Raw genomic sequence first — 20,644 nt, 5'->3', positions numbered from 1 at the left:
ACCTAGTTAGCACGCCTAACGGCTTTGGGCGTGCTAACTAGGGTGCTAAGTAGTTAGCATGCAGAAAGGTGAATCAGGCCACGCGCAAAGTCAGACTATAAGGGTGCATTGGGTGTGCCGTTTTCGTCGCACCGCGATGCAACGTTTCACACGCACCGGACTTTGCGCGCGCATGGGACTTTGCGCGGGAGCGCTATTTAGCGCACCCTAAGCATCTTTTGTCTTGATAAGGGGCTTTTCACAAGCGTGCTAACAGCACTGCTTTGTGAATCAAGCCCTATGTGTGTCTGTATGTGTGGAGACCTGCACGTTTCATTATAGAAGCTAATGTAATTGCTAGAGAAATTGCTTCACTGCTGTCTTTATCTGCATGGGGAAAACACATTCAGGTGTGCACTAGCCAATTAAATAGCATTGGTTCTCAGTTTACCTGTGCAGAAAGAGGGGAGGGGGGCCCCATCCAAAGTTTTGCAGGGTCCCAGCAATTTCTATTTACGCCCCTGCCGTCATCCACTATGCACTGCTTTCCCCTAGGAGTTGACCATGTCCGAGTATAAGTGATGCTTAGTATTATGCATTTACTATGTCTTTCTGATCAGCTTAGTGTTGGAAAAGATAAATCATCAACTTGTCTTTTCTGCATGGGGTTTTCAGCAATAGTAAGCTAGGCATCTGTGTATTCAGTCTGCTGTCTTTACTTGAAGAGTTTTGTTCTCAGGAAAGGTGTAATTTAATGTTCGCCTGTCACCAGCTTAATGCCTCAAGTGATTCCATTTTGGTTGCTTTCATAGGCAGCGACGTAATCGTTGGGCTACATTAGATCCAGCCAGCACAGCTTATGTACAGTCATTGCTGCATTGTTTCTGTGACAGATTCGCTCCTAACAGTTCTGTAGATGATTGATGGATTGCAGAGCGCACAATATAAGAACATGTCCTACTTACTAGATCAGACATGTAAATGATGCCTAATGAGGTAAGTAAATGCCTGATTTTAGCAGCTCGGCTGTACCTTTCAGAAGTGATAAAATACTAAGTATTCTCATTGTACATGCACTTAAAGCCTTAGTTGCTTCTTATAAGAATTACATTATAAACAACCAGCTGATGGCCCGGCATTGCCCGGGTATGTATTTGGCTGGTGTTGGCTGCGCCCAATTTTTTTAACCCTAACACACAATCACTCAATTACTCAATGACCACGTTTGTGAGCTTTGCGGTCTTTGGCATCAGTAATTTGCATTGAAATGAAACAAATCTGATTGGCTGTTTGTGGCTTCACCCCCTTTTCTGAATTTGAACCCCAGTCACCAATGACCAACTGTACCAAGTTTGAGGCTTGTGCCAATAACAGTGCAAGAATGACAGCAATTTAATATTCCCCTTGAAAATCAATAGGTGAATTTTGATTGGCTTTTGTAGGCTCCACCCACTTTTCTGAATATTCATCCCAGTCACCCAGTGACTATCTGTGCAAGTTTGAGATCCCTGCCATTAACAATGTAAGAATGGTTGCAGTTTACATTTTCCCAGTGAAATTTGTATTTGTCTCCTTGTTTGGTTATGGGGATAAAAAGTATCCGAGAAAACCAAAGTCATGTAATCAATTTCAATAAACCATCTGCAAATAGATGGGGAAAAAGTAGAAGTTGTACCAGATTTCAATTGCTTGGGATTAAAGAGAAACTCCAACCAAGAATTGAACTTTATCCCAATCAGTAGCTGATACCCCCTTTTAGATGAGAAATAGAATGATTTTCACAAACAGACCATCAGGGGGCGCTGTGTGACTGATTTTGTGCTGAAACCACTCCCACTAGAGGCTCTGAATACCGCGGTACTCCTGGCAAACTGCCACAATGTAACAATGTTCACAGACTGGAAATGGCTGTTTAGAGCTGTCTAACAGTCAGAACAGCTAGAAACAGATACATAACCTGCCCACAGTAACAATGTCACCATGTAATACATGTCAGAATGTGAATCTGGGAGAGGAAAGATTTTACAATGAGCAAACACTGACTAAATCATTTATACATAATTATGGTAAAAATGAAGCACTTTTTTTATTACATTATTTTCACTGGAGTTCCTCTTTAAAGAACTCTGCAGATAGTGACTGCAGCCACGAGATTGAGACACTTGTTGCTTGTAATGTTTCAACATAGAGCGCTTTCTGCAGTGCCGTATACATTATATTATATTATGTAGGCACACATCAACACACTAGGTGTCCCTCTTCCTCACTCCAAGTTTGCCCACCAGATTTTCAATACAAATGACCATCAGCCAAAAAAATGCAGAGAGTAATGCACGATAAAGGATGCACTCACAATGTGCCTTCCATGGCACTGGCAATCAAAGGACTATGCTATGGTAAAACCAAGCCTGGAAACAAGAATTCACCACTGCATTTAGGCCTTTAGCAGCAGGCAATGTCATAGGAGGTTATGGAGCCTGCAGGGGGTAGAGGAAGTCAACATTTCCCTGCAGGAGGCAGAGGAAGTCAACATTTCCCTGCAGGCGACAGAGGAAGTCAACATTTCACTGCAGGAGGCAACTTTTTTTTAGCTGCATTATATAACAGTATAAATATAAATAATGGATACGTGATCTTCTACCTTTCACTAACCCCATCTTTTTTCTGTGTACTCAATGTGGTCTTTTGCTTGGTGTTGTTTTCATGTGATAAACAGAGAAAGCGGGAGTCAGAATTTCTGGCGCACACAATCTGAGATGGAGCCGATCGCTCATTAGCGGGAATCCCGCTCCTACAGAGGTACACTGCAGCGAGGCAGCTGGCGGCATTTCTGGAGAAAGCACTTGCCAAAAATGTCAAGCTTGTAAATATTTAGCTGAAGGTGATTCTTTTGTCTGTTTCAATTTGCAAAATGAGATTTAGATCAGAGAGCAGGAGGAGGACTCAGCCCTGATAGCTGTGGCAGCTCTCCTAAGAAGCCCTGCCAGGTTCAGTGGCGCTGTGAGCGCAGAGCGATTTAACACTATCCAACCGCCTATTAGTGAGGTCAGAAAGCTGCTCATCGGGGTCTGCAACTGCATCTCACAAGCCAGCCACATTCTACTTTAAAGCAAGTCTAAACTCAAAAATAGGACGTCTTCGAGTCTTCGTCAATTAGCTTTGCCACTCAAAAGAAGTTATTTCAAACAAATATGTCAAACAGTAGAAAGCACCAACACTTAACGAACATTACATAGACAAGATGTACATAAATGGTTAGAGTCCCAATAGACAAGTTTTCTATATTTGTCAATGTGCAGTCTCCCACGTTCCATTTCTATCACGAGAGATAGGGCAGCCTCCACCACACCCAGTAGTTTGAAATAGGCATGGCAATGCTTACGAGAACTTATGGAGAAGCATGTGCTCAGTTTGATCAGCCAATAGATTTGTTCTGATTTGCTGTGATAACTTCCTGGTTTAACTCCTGAGCATGACCAGCAAATTAGAACCTTAGAAATCTATCAGCTGATCAAACTGATCACATGTTTCTCCATGAGTTCTCCTAAGCATTGTTATCCCTATTTGAGACTCACCAAGCACTACGCTCCAAGAAAGGATCTATATGTTCTGCGGGTGTGCCACCTCCCTGGGATTTCTGCGCAGAATAGTGGCTTAATCTTCTCCAAAAGGCTGTGTTATCCAGATGTTTATTTCAAATGAAAATGCCTCCCATAGTGTAGAAATGTTTTCAATGTATTAAATATAAAAATCCATTGCAATGTATCCATTGTAATTTTGGATGGGCTCTCCCCATATGGTGGCCTCCCGTTGGCTCTTCTGAATATATTCTAGTCGCTGGGCGGACGAGCTCACAACCCAGATCCCTGGACACAGAACACCTTCCCGAACCCACTGTGCTAAACTCGTCTTCTTACTTCCACATCAAGCTCCGCCTTACATGTTTCATCATGATTTCATTTGTCAGGGGCTCCTGATCAGCCCAGCGACTAGGATATATTCAGGAGTGCCAACTGGAGACCACCATGAGGGGAGAGCCCATCCAAAATGACTCTGAGCTTTAATGGAAGTTGCAAGATAACGCACTGTAGCTTGTGCATTACTTCTGTGGCGCACTTCTATCGCATAGTATCGCATTGTGTCATGTCTCACAGACTTTACTAGCCATTGCGACGAGCTGTAGCGTGGGAGAGTACCGTGGCGGGAGGTGACACGTTAAAGAGAAACTCCGACCAAGAATTGAACTTTATCCCAATCAGTAGCTGATACCCCCTTTTACATGAGAAATCTATTCCTTTTCACAAATAGACCATCAGGGGGCGCTGTATGGCTGATATTATGGTGAACCCCCCCCCCCCCCCCCCCCCCCCCACAAAGAAATTCTGAGTACGTACTCTTGACAGTTTCCTGTCTGTGAAGCTTGCTACATTGTGGGAAATGCTGTTTACAGCTGATTCCAACTGCCAAAAAAGCATGCAGCAGCTACATCACCTGCCAACAGTAAAAATGTCACCATGTAATGTCAGAATGTAAATCAGGGATTTTAAAGATTTTACAATGGGCAAACACTGACTAAATCATTTATACATAATTATTGTAAAAATGAAGCACTTTTTTTTATTACATTATTTTCACTGGAGTTCATCTTTAAGTGTAAAAGGGTCATAAGTGCTTTTTCGAAAACCCTGAGAATCCCCTCTGGGAAGATGGACTATTCCCAAGCCTGTCTGTAAGAGGCCAGAACCATTGGATTAAATACACTTACTGTAATTGACCTACTAAGAAAGTCATTCACAGTGCATTTTACTCTGAGACAAACCTACATCTTATACATATGTGTACACATGCATATGAAATGTTACAGTTTATCATCATAGTGCCCCTATAACTGTCGTTCTGTGTGGGAACTCTCCATTGGCCAGCTGACTCAAGGCTTCTCCACAGCTACAAGGAAGGGCTGAGTGTTGATCTTTGTTGTGGAACTTTGCTGTGGTGGGGTGGGAGGGGGGAACGCAGCTGCAGAAGGAACAGAGCGCGCTCCTGTGTATGCCAGCACTTGCCTGACCACCCTGCGCCAGTGTTTTCTCACCAGAAGGCCCGCAATCTTCCTCCCCGCACAAAGGCCGCTTTAATCTCCTCTTTATACGGGGAGGCGGCCTTTCTTCCAAATCTACATTTCAACAGATAAAATAGAAGTGCTTCATTATCGCCGACTAACTGATTAGCTTGCCGCTAGACAGCGATCTCTCTGTCGCAGTTTATTCTTGTTTTTTTGTGACTTTGCTAAATAAGTGCTAATTTGCTTCTTATGAGCCACAAGAGCTCTTTTCATGCCATAGATGTTAAATTGTTTTTGTAAGGCGCACATGTTGCATCCGCACAGAATGAATGGTTAAGGCTGCCAGCGGAGGCAGTCGAGCTGATCATCAGGGATTCTGGGAGCACCTGGTAGATGCAGCTTCTGAATGGAGCTGCTTGTTGGGAAACGCTGATGGTTGCAGCAGTTTAAAGGGAGACTCCGCTTTACCTAAAGTGAACATGAAGGGAAAAAAGTGCACCTAGGGCAATACTTACCTCTGGGAGGGGGAAGCCTCTAGATCCACATGTGGCTGTCCACTCGGGTTCTGGCGGAAATAGCCTAAGTTGAGCGGGTCCTCTCTTCTGTGCAAGCGGAATCTGCACAACAGGGTGGACCCAATCAGGGCAATTTTGGTACTGGAATCCAATAGCCTTGATTCTGTAATTGGCAGATGACAAATCCTTTTCTAACGTTATAAATATGATCTTATAAATATCACTATTAGGGATGCTCGTCCGGAATTGGCGGTATTGATATTTCCGCATTACCGGCCGGAATTTGCATTTCCGTGTCTGTATGCAGAATCTGGAATTTATAGTACGCTGAACCAGATTTCCCCGGAATTTCCGCAATTCCGCCAAGCGGTATTTTTTAAGCCAATCAGTGGATTCCGCCTGGGCGCTGCCCCCAGTGCACATTTGAAAAAACTCCGGAATTCCGGAAAAAGGTGGAAATTTACGAAAGTACGCTTCTGCCAAGTTTACAGTATACACAACAACTTTATTGACAATACACTGTTACACACAATCTTGATGATCATCTTAAATGGCAGAAGAAACCAATTACAATGTGGGAAGTGAGCAACTGACGGACTGAGTAACACTTCCGAAACTTACGGAAGTCTGGATAAAAATTACGGAAACATACATACGGAATACCGCCGGAATGTAAAGGTAGCGTAAATTCAGTAGCGGCGGTATGCGGAATTACCGCGGAACTGGAAATTGGCATTCCAACCATGCCTAATCACTATCAGGATTTCAGAAATGAAGAACAAATATATTACAATGTGTATCTCAAATGAACACTTTGAATAGACCTCCAATGGTTCACAGCTCCATTTTGCAGAGATGGGAGTGCTGGCAGGAGTGCTTCCCCAGCACCTTGTGAAGGGCGAGTTAATTAAGGACAGGGATGGCGCTGGCTTTTAGGCTGGGTAGAGCTGCACTTGTCTCTCTTTGTGCTGGAGGGAAATTGTCTTGTCAAAGAAATTTCATATTGTTTTTTGACAACTGACCCAATGTGCAAATATAATAAGGTCTATAGGGAAATAGAAGTTATTGTGAATATGACCATGGCGTTTCCTAAGCATGGAGGGAGCTGTAGGGACTGCGGCTTCTCCTGGAAGACATCTATTAATCTTTGCGGACACATTCTAACTTGACTTGGGGGGGGGTCACAAAAAGGTCATTTTGTGACCTAAAAGCAAACCTGAAGCAAAGAAAAAAAAAAAAGTATAACGGATAGTGTGTGTAGTACAGATCATGAATAGAACATTAGCAGCAAAGAAAAGAGTCTCATTTTAATTTGCAGTTATATAGCTTTTTTTTTGTTCATAACATTACATTATACTGTCACAGTTGCAGTTTTAAAACTACACTCTTTCTTTTAAAGGACCGCTATCGCGAAAATTGTAAAATATAAAATACATGTACACACATACAAATAAGAAGTATGTTTCTTCGATAGTAAAATGAGCTACACATAACTTTTCTCCTGTGTTGGTGTCACTTATGGTAGGTAGATAGAAATCTGACATAACTGACAGGTTTTGGACTAGCCCATCTCCTTCTGGGGGATTCCCAGGGTTTTCTTTATTTGCAAAAGCATTTAGTGAACGGCAGTTGCTCAGTCCAACTGCCAGAATAGTTTGGAAACAGGTGGTGGGTGTGTGTGTGTGTTTGGGGAATGGGGCAGCCTGATTCTTTACATAGATCCTATTCAAGGAATGCTTTTGTAAAGAATAGATTAAATGCTGAGATTCCCCCATGAAAAGATGGACTAGTGAAAAACCTGTCAGTTCCATCAGATTTTTTACTACCTGCTGTAAGTGACAGCTACATAGGAGAAAAGTAATTTATGGCTCATTTTACTCTGGTAAAAGCATACTTCTTATTTGTGTATGTTTACTGTTAGGTTTGGCCATATTGCGTCGCTCCGCAGTATTTTCCCACAGCTCATCACAAGGGACGCGATGGTAGTATCTAAATCGCTGCAATGACGTTGCAAAGGCTGCAGCGTGGTTCTACATCAGGGGTCTCAAACTCAGTTTACCTGGGGGGCCACAGGAGGCAAAGTCAGGATGAGGCTGGGCCACATAAGGAATTTCACAATCGCAGCGCATCGCCGCCTCTGCCTGCCCCTCTCACTCTTCCTCCACAGAGAGGGGCGGGGAGAGGCGGCGATCCATGCGGCGATTGACGTCAGGAGGGGCAGAGCTGAAGCTGAAAGCTCTGCCCCTTCCAGGAAATGCCGGCGGATTGCCCCCCCGGGCGATTTGGGGGCTCTGCAGCCCTCGTTTAGCGGCGGGGATGCGGCGGATTACTTGGGAGCACTGAAGCGAACTATAAGGAAGCTTTTGCCAGCGAGGGCCACAAAATATTGTATCGAGGGCCGCAAATGGCCCGCGGGCCGCGAGTTTGAGAACCCTGTTCTACATGAACCGCGCTTACTGTACGGATCATGCAATAATGCAAGTTAATGGGCAGTATGCTCAACAGAGCGTAGTGCGGCAACGGAAATCCCAGTGCAGTACTTCCTTCCCAGCAGGAAGTGCATCACTAGCCGGGAGGCGAGCCTATGCGCAGGGTCATAGGAAGCCTCATATCTGCAGTGCACTGCTACATGATATCGCACATATTGTGCATTTTTCCACTTGCAGTCATTATGACATATGGGTTTAAATGCGTATAGTGTGCTTCAGACAAGAGGAAGGCTGCAAGATGTTGCTGGAGGCTCAGTAAGCATTTAACCACTTCAGGACCATAGGCTTACACCCCCCCTAGTGACCAGGCTATATTTTACCAATTAGGCCACTGCAGCTTTAAGGCCTCGCTGCAGGGCCGTACAACTCAGCACACAAGTGATTCCCCCCCCCCCCTTTTCTGCCCACCAACAGAGCTTTTTGTTGGTGGGCTCTGATCCCTGCTGGGATGTTTGTTTATTTTTTTTACAAATATTTTTTTTTTTTTATAAATTTACCTCTCTTTTTTCTTATTTTTATTTAACTCCCTCCCCCGCCAGCTAATCACATCGATCGGCTCTCATAGACATCAGTCTATGAGAGCCGATTGCTCTCTCTGCCTCCAGAGGGGACAGCTGTGTACAGTGTAAATAGACGGCGCCTAACAGTCTCCTAGCGCTGGTAGACTGATGACGGAGCGGAGATGCGCGCACATCGGTGTGCGCGATCTCCTGCAAAACCCCGCCCCAGGACTTGACACCAATTGGCGTTAGGTAACCCTGGGGCTGCTGCTGTGTTCACGCCCATCGGTTGTTAAGAAGTTAAAAGGCTGCAATCACCCCCTAAAATAGGTCTCGGCTATCCCTCAGGCATGCTGCTTGTTTGAGACTTCTGGTTCCCTGAGTTCCGGATAATGGGGACTTTAGCAGGTTGGGAGAAGATTAAAGCGCCGGCACTGCAGTGTATACTTGCGGTGATGGGGGAGAGGGGTGTATTAGATACAGTTATCCGGTGTGTCAGCAATATAAGTAGCATGCTCAGGCTGCGTAGGCATCTATACATCCAAAAGAGAGAAGAGAACGCTGGTACTGCTATCAATTGCCTAAAGAGAATTGTGGTAAAATTTAAAATGGAGGCTAAAATCGCCATGATTTTTCAAAATCATTCTTGACAATTTTTTGGCGATTTTGCACAATTTTACTGCAGTTCTCATTCAAGTGAATGGGAGAGTGTTTTCAAAATGCTGGAAAAAAACACTGCTAGTGGGTTTGAGCCCTCAGTTCACTAGGGCAGAACGCTATCCATTTTTGTCAGTTGCTGTACAGTTTGTTAATCACAATATGGCCTCTTGCACACTGCAAGCAATTCAGATTCAGATTCCGCTTTTTAATCTGTTTTTACTTCCGATTCAGATTCAGATTTGCAGTTTGCTCCTTGCACACTGCAAATCTGAATCTGAATCGGAGGTAAAAACTGATTAAAAAGCGGAATCTGAATCTGAATTGCTTGCAGTGTGCAAGAGGCCTCTGTAATATGTGTTGACTACCGGTTCTGTATTTTGTGCTAATAATGTCTATATTTTTTATGTAGCCAAGTTTGTTTTGTTTTTTACTCTGCACAGTGCCACAGAAGAAGCTGGTGCTATGTCAATTATTAATAATAATAATATTCATAATTTAGTGTTTGTAAAAAAAATTGCCTTTGCATTTTAGTCTGTCACCAGCTTTTTCTCTTCTGCACATATAAATGCCTCTCTGCTTTTTAGAAGTCTACCGATAGTTACCTAGAGAGTTACCAAGCAGCTCGTGGTGACCCAAACCACTAGGAATGTATGGGGGGCTAAAAGAGCCCGAAAAGTCCTCCTACTAAAAAGTAATGCTTGGTTTGATTTGCCTTCCTAAAACAGAAGGAAACTTGCAATAATTCAGCTTTAACCTCTTGAGGACTGCAGTGTTAAACCCCCATAAAGACCAGGCCAATTTTTAACCAAATTGGCCACTGCAGCGTTAAGGCCAAGCTGCAGGGCTGCACAACACAGCAGACAAGTGATCCCCCCCCCCCCACCTTTTCTCCCCACCAACAGAGCTCTCTGTTGGCCCCACCAACAGAGCTCTCTGTTGGTGGGGTCTGATCGCTCCCCCAGTGTTTGTTTTTGTTAAATAAATATTTATGTTTTTTTTTTCTTAGGATTCCGAAGCCAGTGAAAATAATGCCTGGTCTCCCAGAATGATATGGGAGGAGAATTCCATACAGCCTATGACTGAAGCCTATGACAGCCGATCGCGTTATTGGCTGGCTGGGGGGGGGGGGGCATCAATGTCCTGGCTTTGGGGGCGGAGCCATGCACAAACAAAAGGTGTGCCTGCCAGAGGAGGGGGCCTGACCCACAAAATAGTCCAAGCAGGTAAGTGCAGCCTGGGAGACACCTCCAGCCCGCGGGCTGCCAGTTGGACAACCCTGGTCTAGGCTGTTTAGCTGTGTGGAATTCTCCTATATAATTCTGGGAGACCAGGCATTATTTTCACTGGCTTCAGAATCCTTAGAAACAAACATTCCACAGAGCTGCACCTGACATGACTAAAGATGTCGTCACCTGTCAGAAACTAAATCAGTTTGAGGAAAGATTTTACAACGGGCAAACACTGACTAAATAAATTATAAATTAATATTGTAAAAAATAAGAAAGTTTATTTAGTACGTTATTTTCACTACAGTTCCTCTTTAATGGGTATTGATATTGGGCCTTATGTCTGGAAATCAGCTATAAAAATACTGCAGTAAATAAGATCATCTTCTCAGGGAAATGTTATGTTCCCTGAGAAAGATTTATCATGTATTTTCAGAAACTGGAACAATAGCCGTTGTTTGCATGTTACAGTAGTGGATTGCGTGTTTCGCCTTTGCCTTGGATACAAGGATGTCACAGGGCCCTGAATAAAACATACAGTACTCTCTATAGGTCTTCTTATCCAGCCATAGGTTATGACATCACACTTGACATGTTTCTCTTGCTGCTAAAAGCTTCTTGTCAGATGGTTTTCCATTAAAACTATGTGTTCCTCTGCTTTGTACTTACTGTCTGTAAATAAAAACAGAAAAATCACATATCAGGATCATACTAAGTGCAACATGAAGTGTGATCCCGTCCTCTTGCTCTGACCTCTCTGGTTGTAGTGGTGGAACGCTATGGGGCACATCATTAGACGTAAATCTCTCTCTTCAGTCTATTTATTGAAGCTTGCCCTGCATAACAGGATCCAATCACATTATGCTCGCCACATCAGGTGATTATTATAATTTTTTATTTAGAGCACCAACATATCCCCTAGTGACGTACAACCTTCAAAACATACAACAATGGGAAGCATACTGTACAGTCAGGACAACCAGTGACAAAAGTACCAATACATAAAATTGATGTGTAGTTTGAAAAACATTACCAATACTAATTGATGTTTATTTGATATATTGCACAGAAACAGGAAACAAAAGTGGGAGGTCCCTGCCTTTGCAAGCTTACAGTCTAGTCACTGGGGTAGTAGACGAAGGGGATAGCAGATGAGGCAGTGAGCTTTAAATTCTAGCTATGCCAAACTATAAGCTTGTCTGAATAGGCGTGTCTTGAGAATCCAGGCTTGGAGCATGACAGATAGACTGTTGGAGAGAGTTCTAAAGGAAAGTTGACACTTGTGAGAAGTCCTGGATGTGAGAGTGAGAGAAGGTGACCAAGCTGGGCAACAAGAGGGTCTCTTGGGAGGAGCGAAGGTTTCCGGATGGATGATATCTGGAGATTAATAAGAAAATGTGTGAAGGGGATAGCCTATGTAGAGCTTTGTATGATAGTGTTAGGAGTTTGAACTAGATCCCTTGGGTGATTGGTGACCAATGAGGGGATTGGCAGAGAAGAGCAGCAGAGTTCATTAGGGGCTGGAGAGGTGCCAGTCTGTTTTTTGGTAGACCACAGAGTAGGGTGTTACAGTAATCCAGGACAGGAAATGATTAGAGCCTGCACAAGCATTTTAGTAGCTTCTTTTATAAGGAAGGGCCGAATTCTGGAGACATTTTTGAGATGGAAGTGGCAGGAGGTTGTTAATATGTGGTTGAAATGTGAGATCAGAATCCAGAGTTACCCCCAGACAGCACTCTTTAGGAGTTGAGGTTATTGTGGAATTTTCTAAATTAATTGTAACATATAGTAGATGGGGGAACAGAGAGAGATGGAGGCAATATCGCAATCTCTGTTTTGTTCATGTTTGAGGAAACAGGATTACATGATTTCAGAAACAGCAGACAGATGGGTAAGGACCCGAGATAATAGTGTAGAGGGATCAGGCGCTGAGAGATAGATTTGAGCGTAGGGTTGATACTGGAAACCAAAAGAGTGTATTTCTTGTCCCAGGCCATGAGTAGAGAAGAGGTGCTTGAACTAAGCCTTGTGATACACCAACAGATAGCGGGTGTAAAGAAGGAGCAAGTGTTGGACTAATAGTAAAAATGCGTCCACACAGATAGGCGCTAATCCAAGAATGTGTTAGGTCCGTTTCACCCAGTGATGAGTGAGTATCTGCAGAAGCATAGAGTTGATTGACAGTGTCAAAGTCAAAGGTAGAGGAGAGGTCAAGGAGTATTAGTACAGTAAATTGGCCTTTGGATTTTGCAATGAGAAGGTCATTTGAAACTTTGGTGAGGACTGTTTTCAGTGGAATGGTGAGATCGAAAGCCAGACTGGAGGTCTAACAAGGCGTTAGTAAGCAGGAAGTCAGACAGTTCTGAATCGATGTGTCGTTCCAGCAGTTTGGAAGCAAAGGAAAGAAGTGAGACTAGATGATGGTTAGAGATGGCTGTGGATTCTAACGAAGGTGATGCAAAGTAACCAATGATGTTCAAGCTGCTTAGCCATAAGACTAAGCAGCTTGAATGTGGGCAGTTGGCCTGAAATAGTGGGCTGTCGCTGGTAAACCATTGATGGACATGTAGTCCTCTTTTAATCTTTATCCAATATAGGGAAGAGCTTTATACCATGGTGGTGCCAGCCCTTCTTTGCTATGTTGGTCACTTCTTTGGACTCAGGGTTCAGAGATCACAGGCTTGGGCACACCAATATCTCTTTGCTTGAGTGTTACTCTGTTGCCATAGTCTCCATTTGAGTAATCATTGGTGCAGGGATGGAGTCCCAGGGATCTTCCCTGCCTGCATTTGAATATGGAAAAACATCAAGAGAGACCCTAGTCAGCTACTCCTAAATTGCAGGGAGGTCAGCTAAGATGTCTCAGGAGCACATTACCTAGTGTTAGTGAATGAGAGTTTAGACAAAGAGGACAAAATGTCGACCTTACACCCACTACATTATGGAAAATGTATGTTTTGGGTGGTAATGTAGGCAGGGAAGTGCTGCACTCTCAGCACAAGCCTCCTTGCTATCAGTTAATAACGTATCAGTAGGGAATGCAAAGGTTGTGACTTCTGTGGGGCCCCTGGATCAGAGAGGTCCATCATGCGCTCCCTTTTATCCACTATATTTGCTCTTCATTAGTGTTATGCTACTAATGATCATTTTTCTATATGCTTTGAACAGTGTTAATCATTGACAAACAGTTTCCCTCCCCTGCTGACAGTGTGGCTGTCCTTGACAGTTTTTGGTTCTCCCTGTCAGTCGTGTACACAGTGTTTCAGGGTGCACAATGTGCCATTGCTCTGGGTTTTTTCATTTTTGAATTTACCGTACATATTTTCTGAATATGTCCCTATGAGCCTGACTTATTTAGGCATTTCCAGTACTGGTGGTCATGCCTAGGAGAACTTACGGAGAAGCATGTGATCAGTTTGGTCAAGTGATAGATATGTAAGTCCCTGATTTGCTAGGCATGATCATGTGCTAAAGCAGGATGTGATTACAGCAAATCAGAGCTTTGCAAATCTATCAGCTGATCAAACAAATCACATGCTTTTCAATGAGTTCTCCTAGACATGACCATCACTAACCTCTAGTGGGAATTGCAATGTGGCTTTGTAGCATTTACTATATATGGATACTGATAGTCCAGGGGACAGGTCCATAGAATTGTATGGGCAGTGAGTTGTCATACAGAATTATTCTGCAACGCAGCTGACCACTGTGAAATAAACCTAAGTGAGTTTTCAACAAAGAAACCACATCCATAGACCATATGCACTAGGGGGACTAAAGCTGAACATCCCTGATCCTAGTAGCTTGGCTTTTGGGCACAGGGAAACTGGTATTACGTGTGTGAAAATCCAATCCTACCATGACAACCAGAGCAACGTCCCCAGAATCCCTCTGCTGATGGCGTAATTGACATCTTTGCCACTAATTGCAGCTTGTGTTGCATTGCCTGGTCATTGGAAATAATAGTTTTACGCTTTAATTGCTGTGCCTGTTTCTCCAGCAGACCATCAGAGCAGAAAGATAAAGCTCAGGATATTAGGTGGTAATTAACGGGAAGGTTTTGTGTCTCGTATGATGTTGGGTGCATAGCAACTGCTCACAACAAAGGGGGGGGGGGGGGGGAGGGGGGTCACATGTTAATCTATATACAGAGGGTAAGTAACTTCCTCCTGAAATGACGTGTAGTGATCATTTCGGGAGACAGATCAGCAGTGATCGCTGTACAGACACTTTGCTGGTTAGCCTGTTCTGTTCTATAGAGAAGAAAAGGGGGAAGATGAGTGAGAGGTACCCCGCTATAGGATTACATCAATCAGTAGTGATAGAGCACAGCACCAGTGATCAAATGAGACTCACACTAGATTGTATAGCATAACACCACATACAATCGCAACTCCAGAACTTCTTTAGAGTTGTCCCTACTCTCTGGAACTCCTTCCCAAGCCCCATTTGGTCTCAAAACACTCCTGTTCACAATGGCCTTCTCTCCCTCATCAATGTCCTAAACCTCTCTGCTGATCACCCATACATTGGTCTTCTACCTAGTGTGTCCCTATCCCCCCCCTACCTAGATTGAAAGCCTTTGGCAAGTCCCCCCCCCCCCCCTTCCCTTGTGTATCCTACTTGATGGTGTTCTCTCTTTATTCTGCCTTCATCCCATTGACTCATTGAATAACTTGGACTCTTAAGGCCCATACACATGTGCATCTTTTCAGCCCAGCTATCATCCCAACTTGGTCTGTTGAACGATAGTTGGGCATGTGAATGTGTGACAAAGGACTAGACGGGTGACTGATAACAGGCCCAATCCAACAGGCAGCTGAACTTACACGACTGTTGCGCTGATATTGTGCAGTTGGCAACATGTGTAAAAGTCGTTTGAACAACTTGTAATTGTTTTGAATGCTGCCATATCACGCAGTATGTCGTTCGCTTGTATGCAAATGCATTGGTTGTACAGTTGGTTGATGTGCAGAAAAGCCAAGTCCTGCAATCGCTTGGTTGTGTGGTCATTCATGTTTGGTTGATCATGCAGAAAAGTTGCACATGTGTACGTGCCTTAAAGAAAACCTGAACTGAAAATAAAAAGTCAAAATAACCATACACTGGTCATACGTCCATCCCATGTAGTCTACTCCTCAATCTCTTTCTCCTCTCCTGCTTCCCGTTTGTCCACTGTGATCAATGGAATTCTCTGCCCTCCATTTTAAAAAGGGCCATTACTCCATAACAGCTTCCTGGTCAACACACTGTTGAACTGTAATATCACCCACTTGAGCCATAGGGAAACATGGACATTACCTTACACATTCACTTGTAACTGACAGCTGCTGATATATAACTGACAGCAACTGGTATATTTCAGTTCCGACAAAATATTGTCAGAACTGGAAGGGCTCGCTGTAAGAAGAAAATGGTGAGCTTCTGAGAGGAACTGACAGTGAGGTAAGTATGTAATATTCATTTGCAGCTACGTCATGTGTTTATTTTAAACAATTTTCAGGTTCCCTTTAAGGCCCTCACTCCACTGCACGAGCATTGGTGGCCACTTACGCAATTCTCCAGGGCTATAATACCTTGTTTTCTTATTTTGTTCTAGTGTTGTCAGTTACCCCTATTTATTGATTTCTGTTTTCCTATTTAATGTCCAGTGCTGTATAATACTGTGGCTTGCAAAAGTATTTGGCCCCCTTGAAGTTTTCCACATTTTGGCGCATTATTGCCACAAACATGAATCAATTTTATTGGAATTCCACGTGAAAGACCAAAAGTGGTGTACATGTGAGAAGTGTAATGAAAATCATACATGATTCCAAACATTTTTTACAAATGAATAACTGCAAAGTAAGGTGTGCGTAATTATTCAGCCCCCTGAGTCAATACTTTGTAGAACCACCTTTTGCTGCAATTACAGCTGCCAGTCTTTTAGGGTATGTCTCTACCAGCTTTGCACATCTAGAGACTGAAATACTTGCCCATTCTTCTTTGCAAAACAGCTCCAGCTCAGTCAGATTAGATGGGCAGCATTTGTGAACAGCAGTTTTCAGATCTTGCCACAGATTCCCGATTGGATTTAGATTTGGACTTTGACTGGGCCATTCTAACACATGGATATGTTTTGTTTTAAACCATTCCATTGTTGCCCTGGCTTTATGTTTTGGGTCGTTGTCCTGCTGGAAGGTGAACCTCCACCCCAGTCTCAAGTCTTTTGCAGTCTCCAAGAGGTTTTCTTCCAAGATTGCCCTGTATTTGGCTCCATCCATCTTCCCATCAACTCTGACCAGCTTCCCTGTCCCTGCTGAAGAGAAGCACACCCAGAGCATTATGCTGCCACCACCATAAAGTGGTGTGAAAAACTATTTGCCCCCTTCCTGATTTCTTATTCTTTTGCATGTTTGTCACACTTAAATGTTTCTGCTCATTAAAAACCGTTAACCATTAGTTAAAGATAACATAATTGAACACAAAATGCAGTTTTAAATGATAGTTTTTATTATTTAGTGAGAAAAAAAACTCAAAACCTACATGGCCCTGTGTGAAAAAGAAATTGCCCCCTGAACCTAATAACTGGTTGGGCCACCCTTAGCAGCAATAACTGCAATCAAGCATTTGCGATAACTTGCAACAAGTCTTTTACAGCGCTCTGGAGGAATTTTGGCCCACTCATCTTTGCAGAATTGTTGTAATTCAGCTTTATTTGAGGGTTTTCTAGCATGAACTGCCTTTTTAAGGTCATGCCACAACATCTCAATAGGATTCAGGTCAGGGCTTTGACTAGGCCACTCCAAAGTCTTCATTTTGTTTTTCTCCAGCCATTCACAGGTGTATTTGCTGGTGTCTTTTGGGTCATTGTCCTGCTGCAGCACCCAAGATCGCTTCAGCTTGAGTTGACGAACAGATGGCCGGACATTCTCCTTCAGGAATTTTTAGTAGACAGTAGAATTCATGGTTCCATCTATCACAGCAAGCCTTCCAGGTCCTGAAGCAGCAAAACAACCCCAGACCATCACACTACCACCACCATATTTTACTGTTGGTATGATGTTCTTTTGCTGAAATGCTGTGTTACTTCTACGACAGATTTAACAGGACACGCACCTTCCAAAAAGTTCAACTTTTGTCTCGGCGGTCCACAAGGTATTTTCCCACAAGTCTTGGCAATCATTGAGATTTTTTTTAGCAAAATTGAGACGAGCCTTAATGTTCTTTTTGCTCAAAAGTGGTTTGCGCCTTGGATATCTGCCATGCAGGCCGTTTTTGCCCAGTCTCTTTCTTATGGTGGAGTTGTGAACACTGACCTTAATTGAGGCAAGTGAGGTCTGCAGTTCTTTAGATGTTGTCCTGGGGTCTTTTGTGGCCTCTCGGATGAGTTTTCTCTGCGATCTTGGGGTAATTTTGGTCGGCCAGCCACTCCTGGGAAGGTTCATCACTGTTCCATGTTTTTGCCATTTGTGGATAATGGCTCTCACTGTGGTTCGCTGGAGTCCCAAAGCTTTAAAAATGGCTTTATAACCTTTACCAGACTGATAGATCTCAATTACAGTACTTTTGTTCTCATTTGTTCCTGAATTTCTTTGGATCTTGGCATGATGTCTAGCTTTTGAGGTGCTTTTGGTCTACTTCTCCTTGTCAGATAGCTCCTATTTAAGTGATTTCTTGATTGAAACAGGTGTGGCAGTAATCAGGCCTGGGGGTGACTACAGAAATTGAACTCAGGTGTGATAAACCACAGTTAAGTTATTTTTTAACAAGGGGGGCAATCACTTTTTCACACAGGGCCATGTAGGTTTTGAGTTTTTTTTCCTCACTAAATAATAAAAACCTCCATTTAAAACTGCATTTTGTGTTCAATTATGTTATCTTTGACTAATAGTTAACGGTTTTTGATGAGCAGAAACATTTAAGTGTGACAAACATGCAAAAGAATAAGAAATCAGGAAGGGGGCAAATAGTTTTTCACACCACTGTATTTGACAGTGGGGATGGTGTGTTCAGAGTGATGTGCAGTGTCAGTTTTCCGCCACACATAGCATTTTGCATTTTGGCCAAAAAGTTCCATTTTGGTTTCATCTGACCAGAGCACCTTCTTCCACATGTTTACTGTGTCTCCAACATGGCTTGTGGCAAACTGCAAACGGGACTTCTTATGCTTTTCTGTTAACAATGGCTTTCTTCTTGCCACTCTTCCATAAAGGCCAACTTTGTGCAGTGCACGACTATTAGTTGTCCTATAGACAGATTCCCCCACCTGAGCTGTAGATCTCTGCAGCTCGTCCAGAGTCACAATGGACCTCTTGACTGCATTTTTGATCAGTGCTCTCCTTGTTCAGCCTGTGAGTTTAGGTGGACGGCCTTGTCTTGGTAGGTTTACAGTTGTGCCATACTCCTTCCATTTCTGAATGATCGCTTGAACAGTGCTCCGTGGGATGTTCAAGGCTTTGGAAATCTTTTTGTAGCCTAAGGCTGCTTTACATTTCTCAATAACTTTATCCCTGACCTGTCTGGTGTGTTCTTTGGACTTCATGGTGTTGTTGTTCCCAATATTCTGTTAGACAACCTCTGAGGCCGCCACAGAGCAGCTGTATTTGTACTGACATTAGATTACACACAGGTGCACTCTATTTAGTCATTAGCACTCATCAGGCAATGTCTATAGGCAACTGACTGCACTCAGACCAAAGGGGCTGAATAATTACGCACACCCCTCTTTGCAGTTATTTATTTGTAAAAAATGTTTGGAATCATGTATGAGGTTTGTTCCACTTCTCACGTGTACACCACTTTGTATTGATCTTTCATGTGGAATTCCAATAAAATTGATTCATGTTTGTGGCAATAATGCGCCAAAATGTGGAAAACTTCTTATTATTTGTTTACCAGATAAAAATAAAGAATTGATTTTTTATTTTATGCCAGACAGTTACTCTTTAAAGTGAAACTTAAATGAAAACAAAGAGATGAGATAAACAATTATATCTATCCTTCTACTAATAAAACTTACTTTTAGGTATCTCCCAACTTTTTGTTATGTTTAAAAAAACAGGTTTGTTTTGTCTCAGCTCCGTGAAACAGTCTGTCCTGTGCCTGACTGCTCAAATACAGTATATGAACTATTGGCCTTAGAGCAGGGACAAGGTCCTCCAGCACCCAAGGCTGAGACACCAAAGTGCTCCCCTCCATCCCTCCCACCCCAGCCGTCACACACTGATTGCTATTAGACTAAGAGGGCCACAGGGCCCACAACCTCCCCAACACCTTAATATCTAGTTATCTGGCTTGCAGTCACTGCTATGTATCCCCTTTTCTTATTTCTTTCTGCTTTATACACAATTAGGAATGACAGCTGAATGAATTGTGCGCCCCCTCCTACACTGCGCCCTGAGGCTGGAGCCTCTCCAGCCTATGCCTCGGCCCGGCCCTGATTGGCCTTTTTTATTTATCCTCTCTTGGCAGAGAACTGAGCTTCTGTATTCTGTAAAGTATTTTATGGCTGTAATTCCTTATCAGTGACGCTATAGTCTGACTGGGTGACTGGAGAAAAACTGACAGTTGCATAGCTGGATATTAACGCTTTCAGGCAGAGAAAGAAGAAAAGGAACACATCCTAGGCATTTGTATGCTTGCTACTGTACATACAAATGTCTGTCTCATCATGTCGCATAAGCTTCACTTTAAAGCTTAATCAACTAATAAGTGGAAATTTTTCATGGGCTGAGCTATTTAGTATTTGCACTCTTAGGACATAAGGAAAGAGGGACAGGCTGTATTTACTATATCCGGAGCAAATCGAGCAAACTGGCAAAGGTGTGTCATACATGCACTTAATATTTACTATTCTACTTTTGTTGAGTATAAGCAATACCTTCAGTTCCGCTGTATATAATACATGATTGATAGAATCATTATTTTCCTTCGCTTCCTTTTTCTTTTCTTTACACAAAACAACCATTTCTTATCAAAAACTGTCAAATGGACGTGTCCACGCCAGCTGCTGTATTAGTCTAGGTGCTGAATATAAAGCCAACTGCTGGTCTAGGTGCTGAAAATAAAGCCAACTGCTGGGTTAGACTAGGTGCTGAATATAAAGCCAACTGCTGGTCTAGGTGCTGAAAATAAAGCCAACTGCTGGGTTAGACTAGGTGCTGAATATAAAGCCAACTGCTGGTCTAGGTGCTGAAAATAAAGCCAGCTGCTGGGTTAGACTAGGTGCTGAATA

The 20,644-nt window shown here is 43.2% G+C and overlaps 1 protein-coding gene across 9 annotated transcripts in view; it reads left to right on the top strand.

The window, feature by feature from the left end:
* Positions 1 to 20,644, top strand: part of DSCAM (DS cell adhesion molecule) — a 635,668-nt gene that overhangs the window by 99,739 nt on the left and 515,285 nt on the right. The window lies entirely within an intron of this gene.

Source organism: Hyperolius riggenbachi, chromosome 2 (assembly GCF_040937935.1).
Source record: "Hyperolius riggenbachi isolate aHypRig1 chromosome 2, aHypRig1.pri, whole genome shotgun sequence".
NCBI lineage: Eukaryota > Metazoa > Chordata > Amphibia > Anura > Hyperoliidae > Hyperolius > Hyperolius riggenbachi.
The sequence above is the reverse complement of the archived record's forward strand: the minus strand, read 5'-3'. Positions and strand labels throughout refer to the sequence as shown.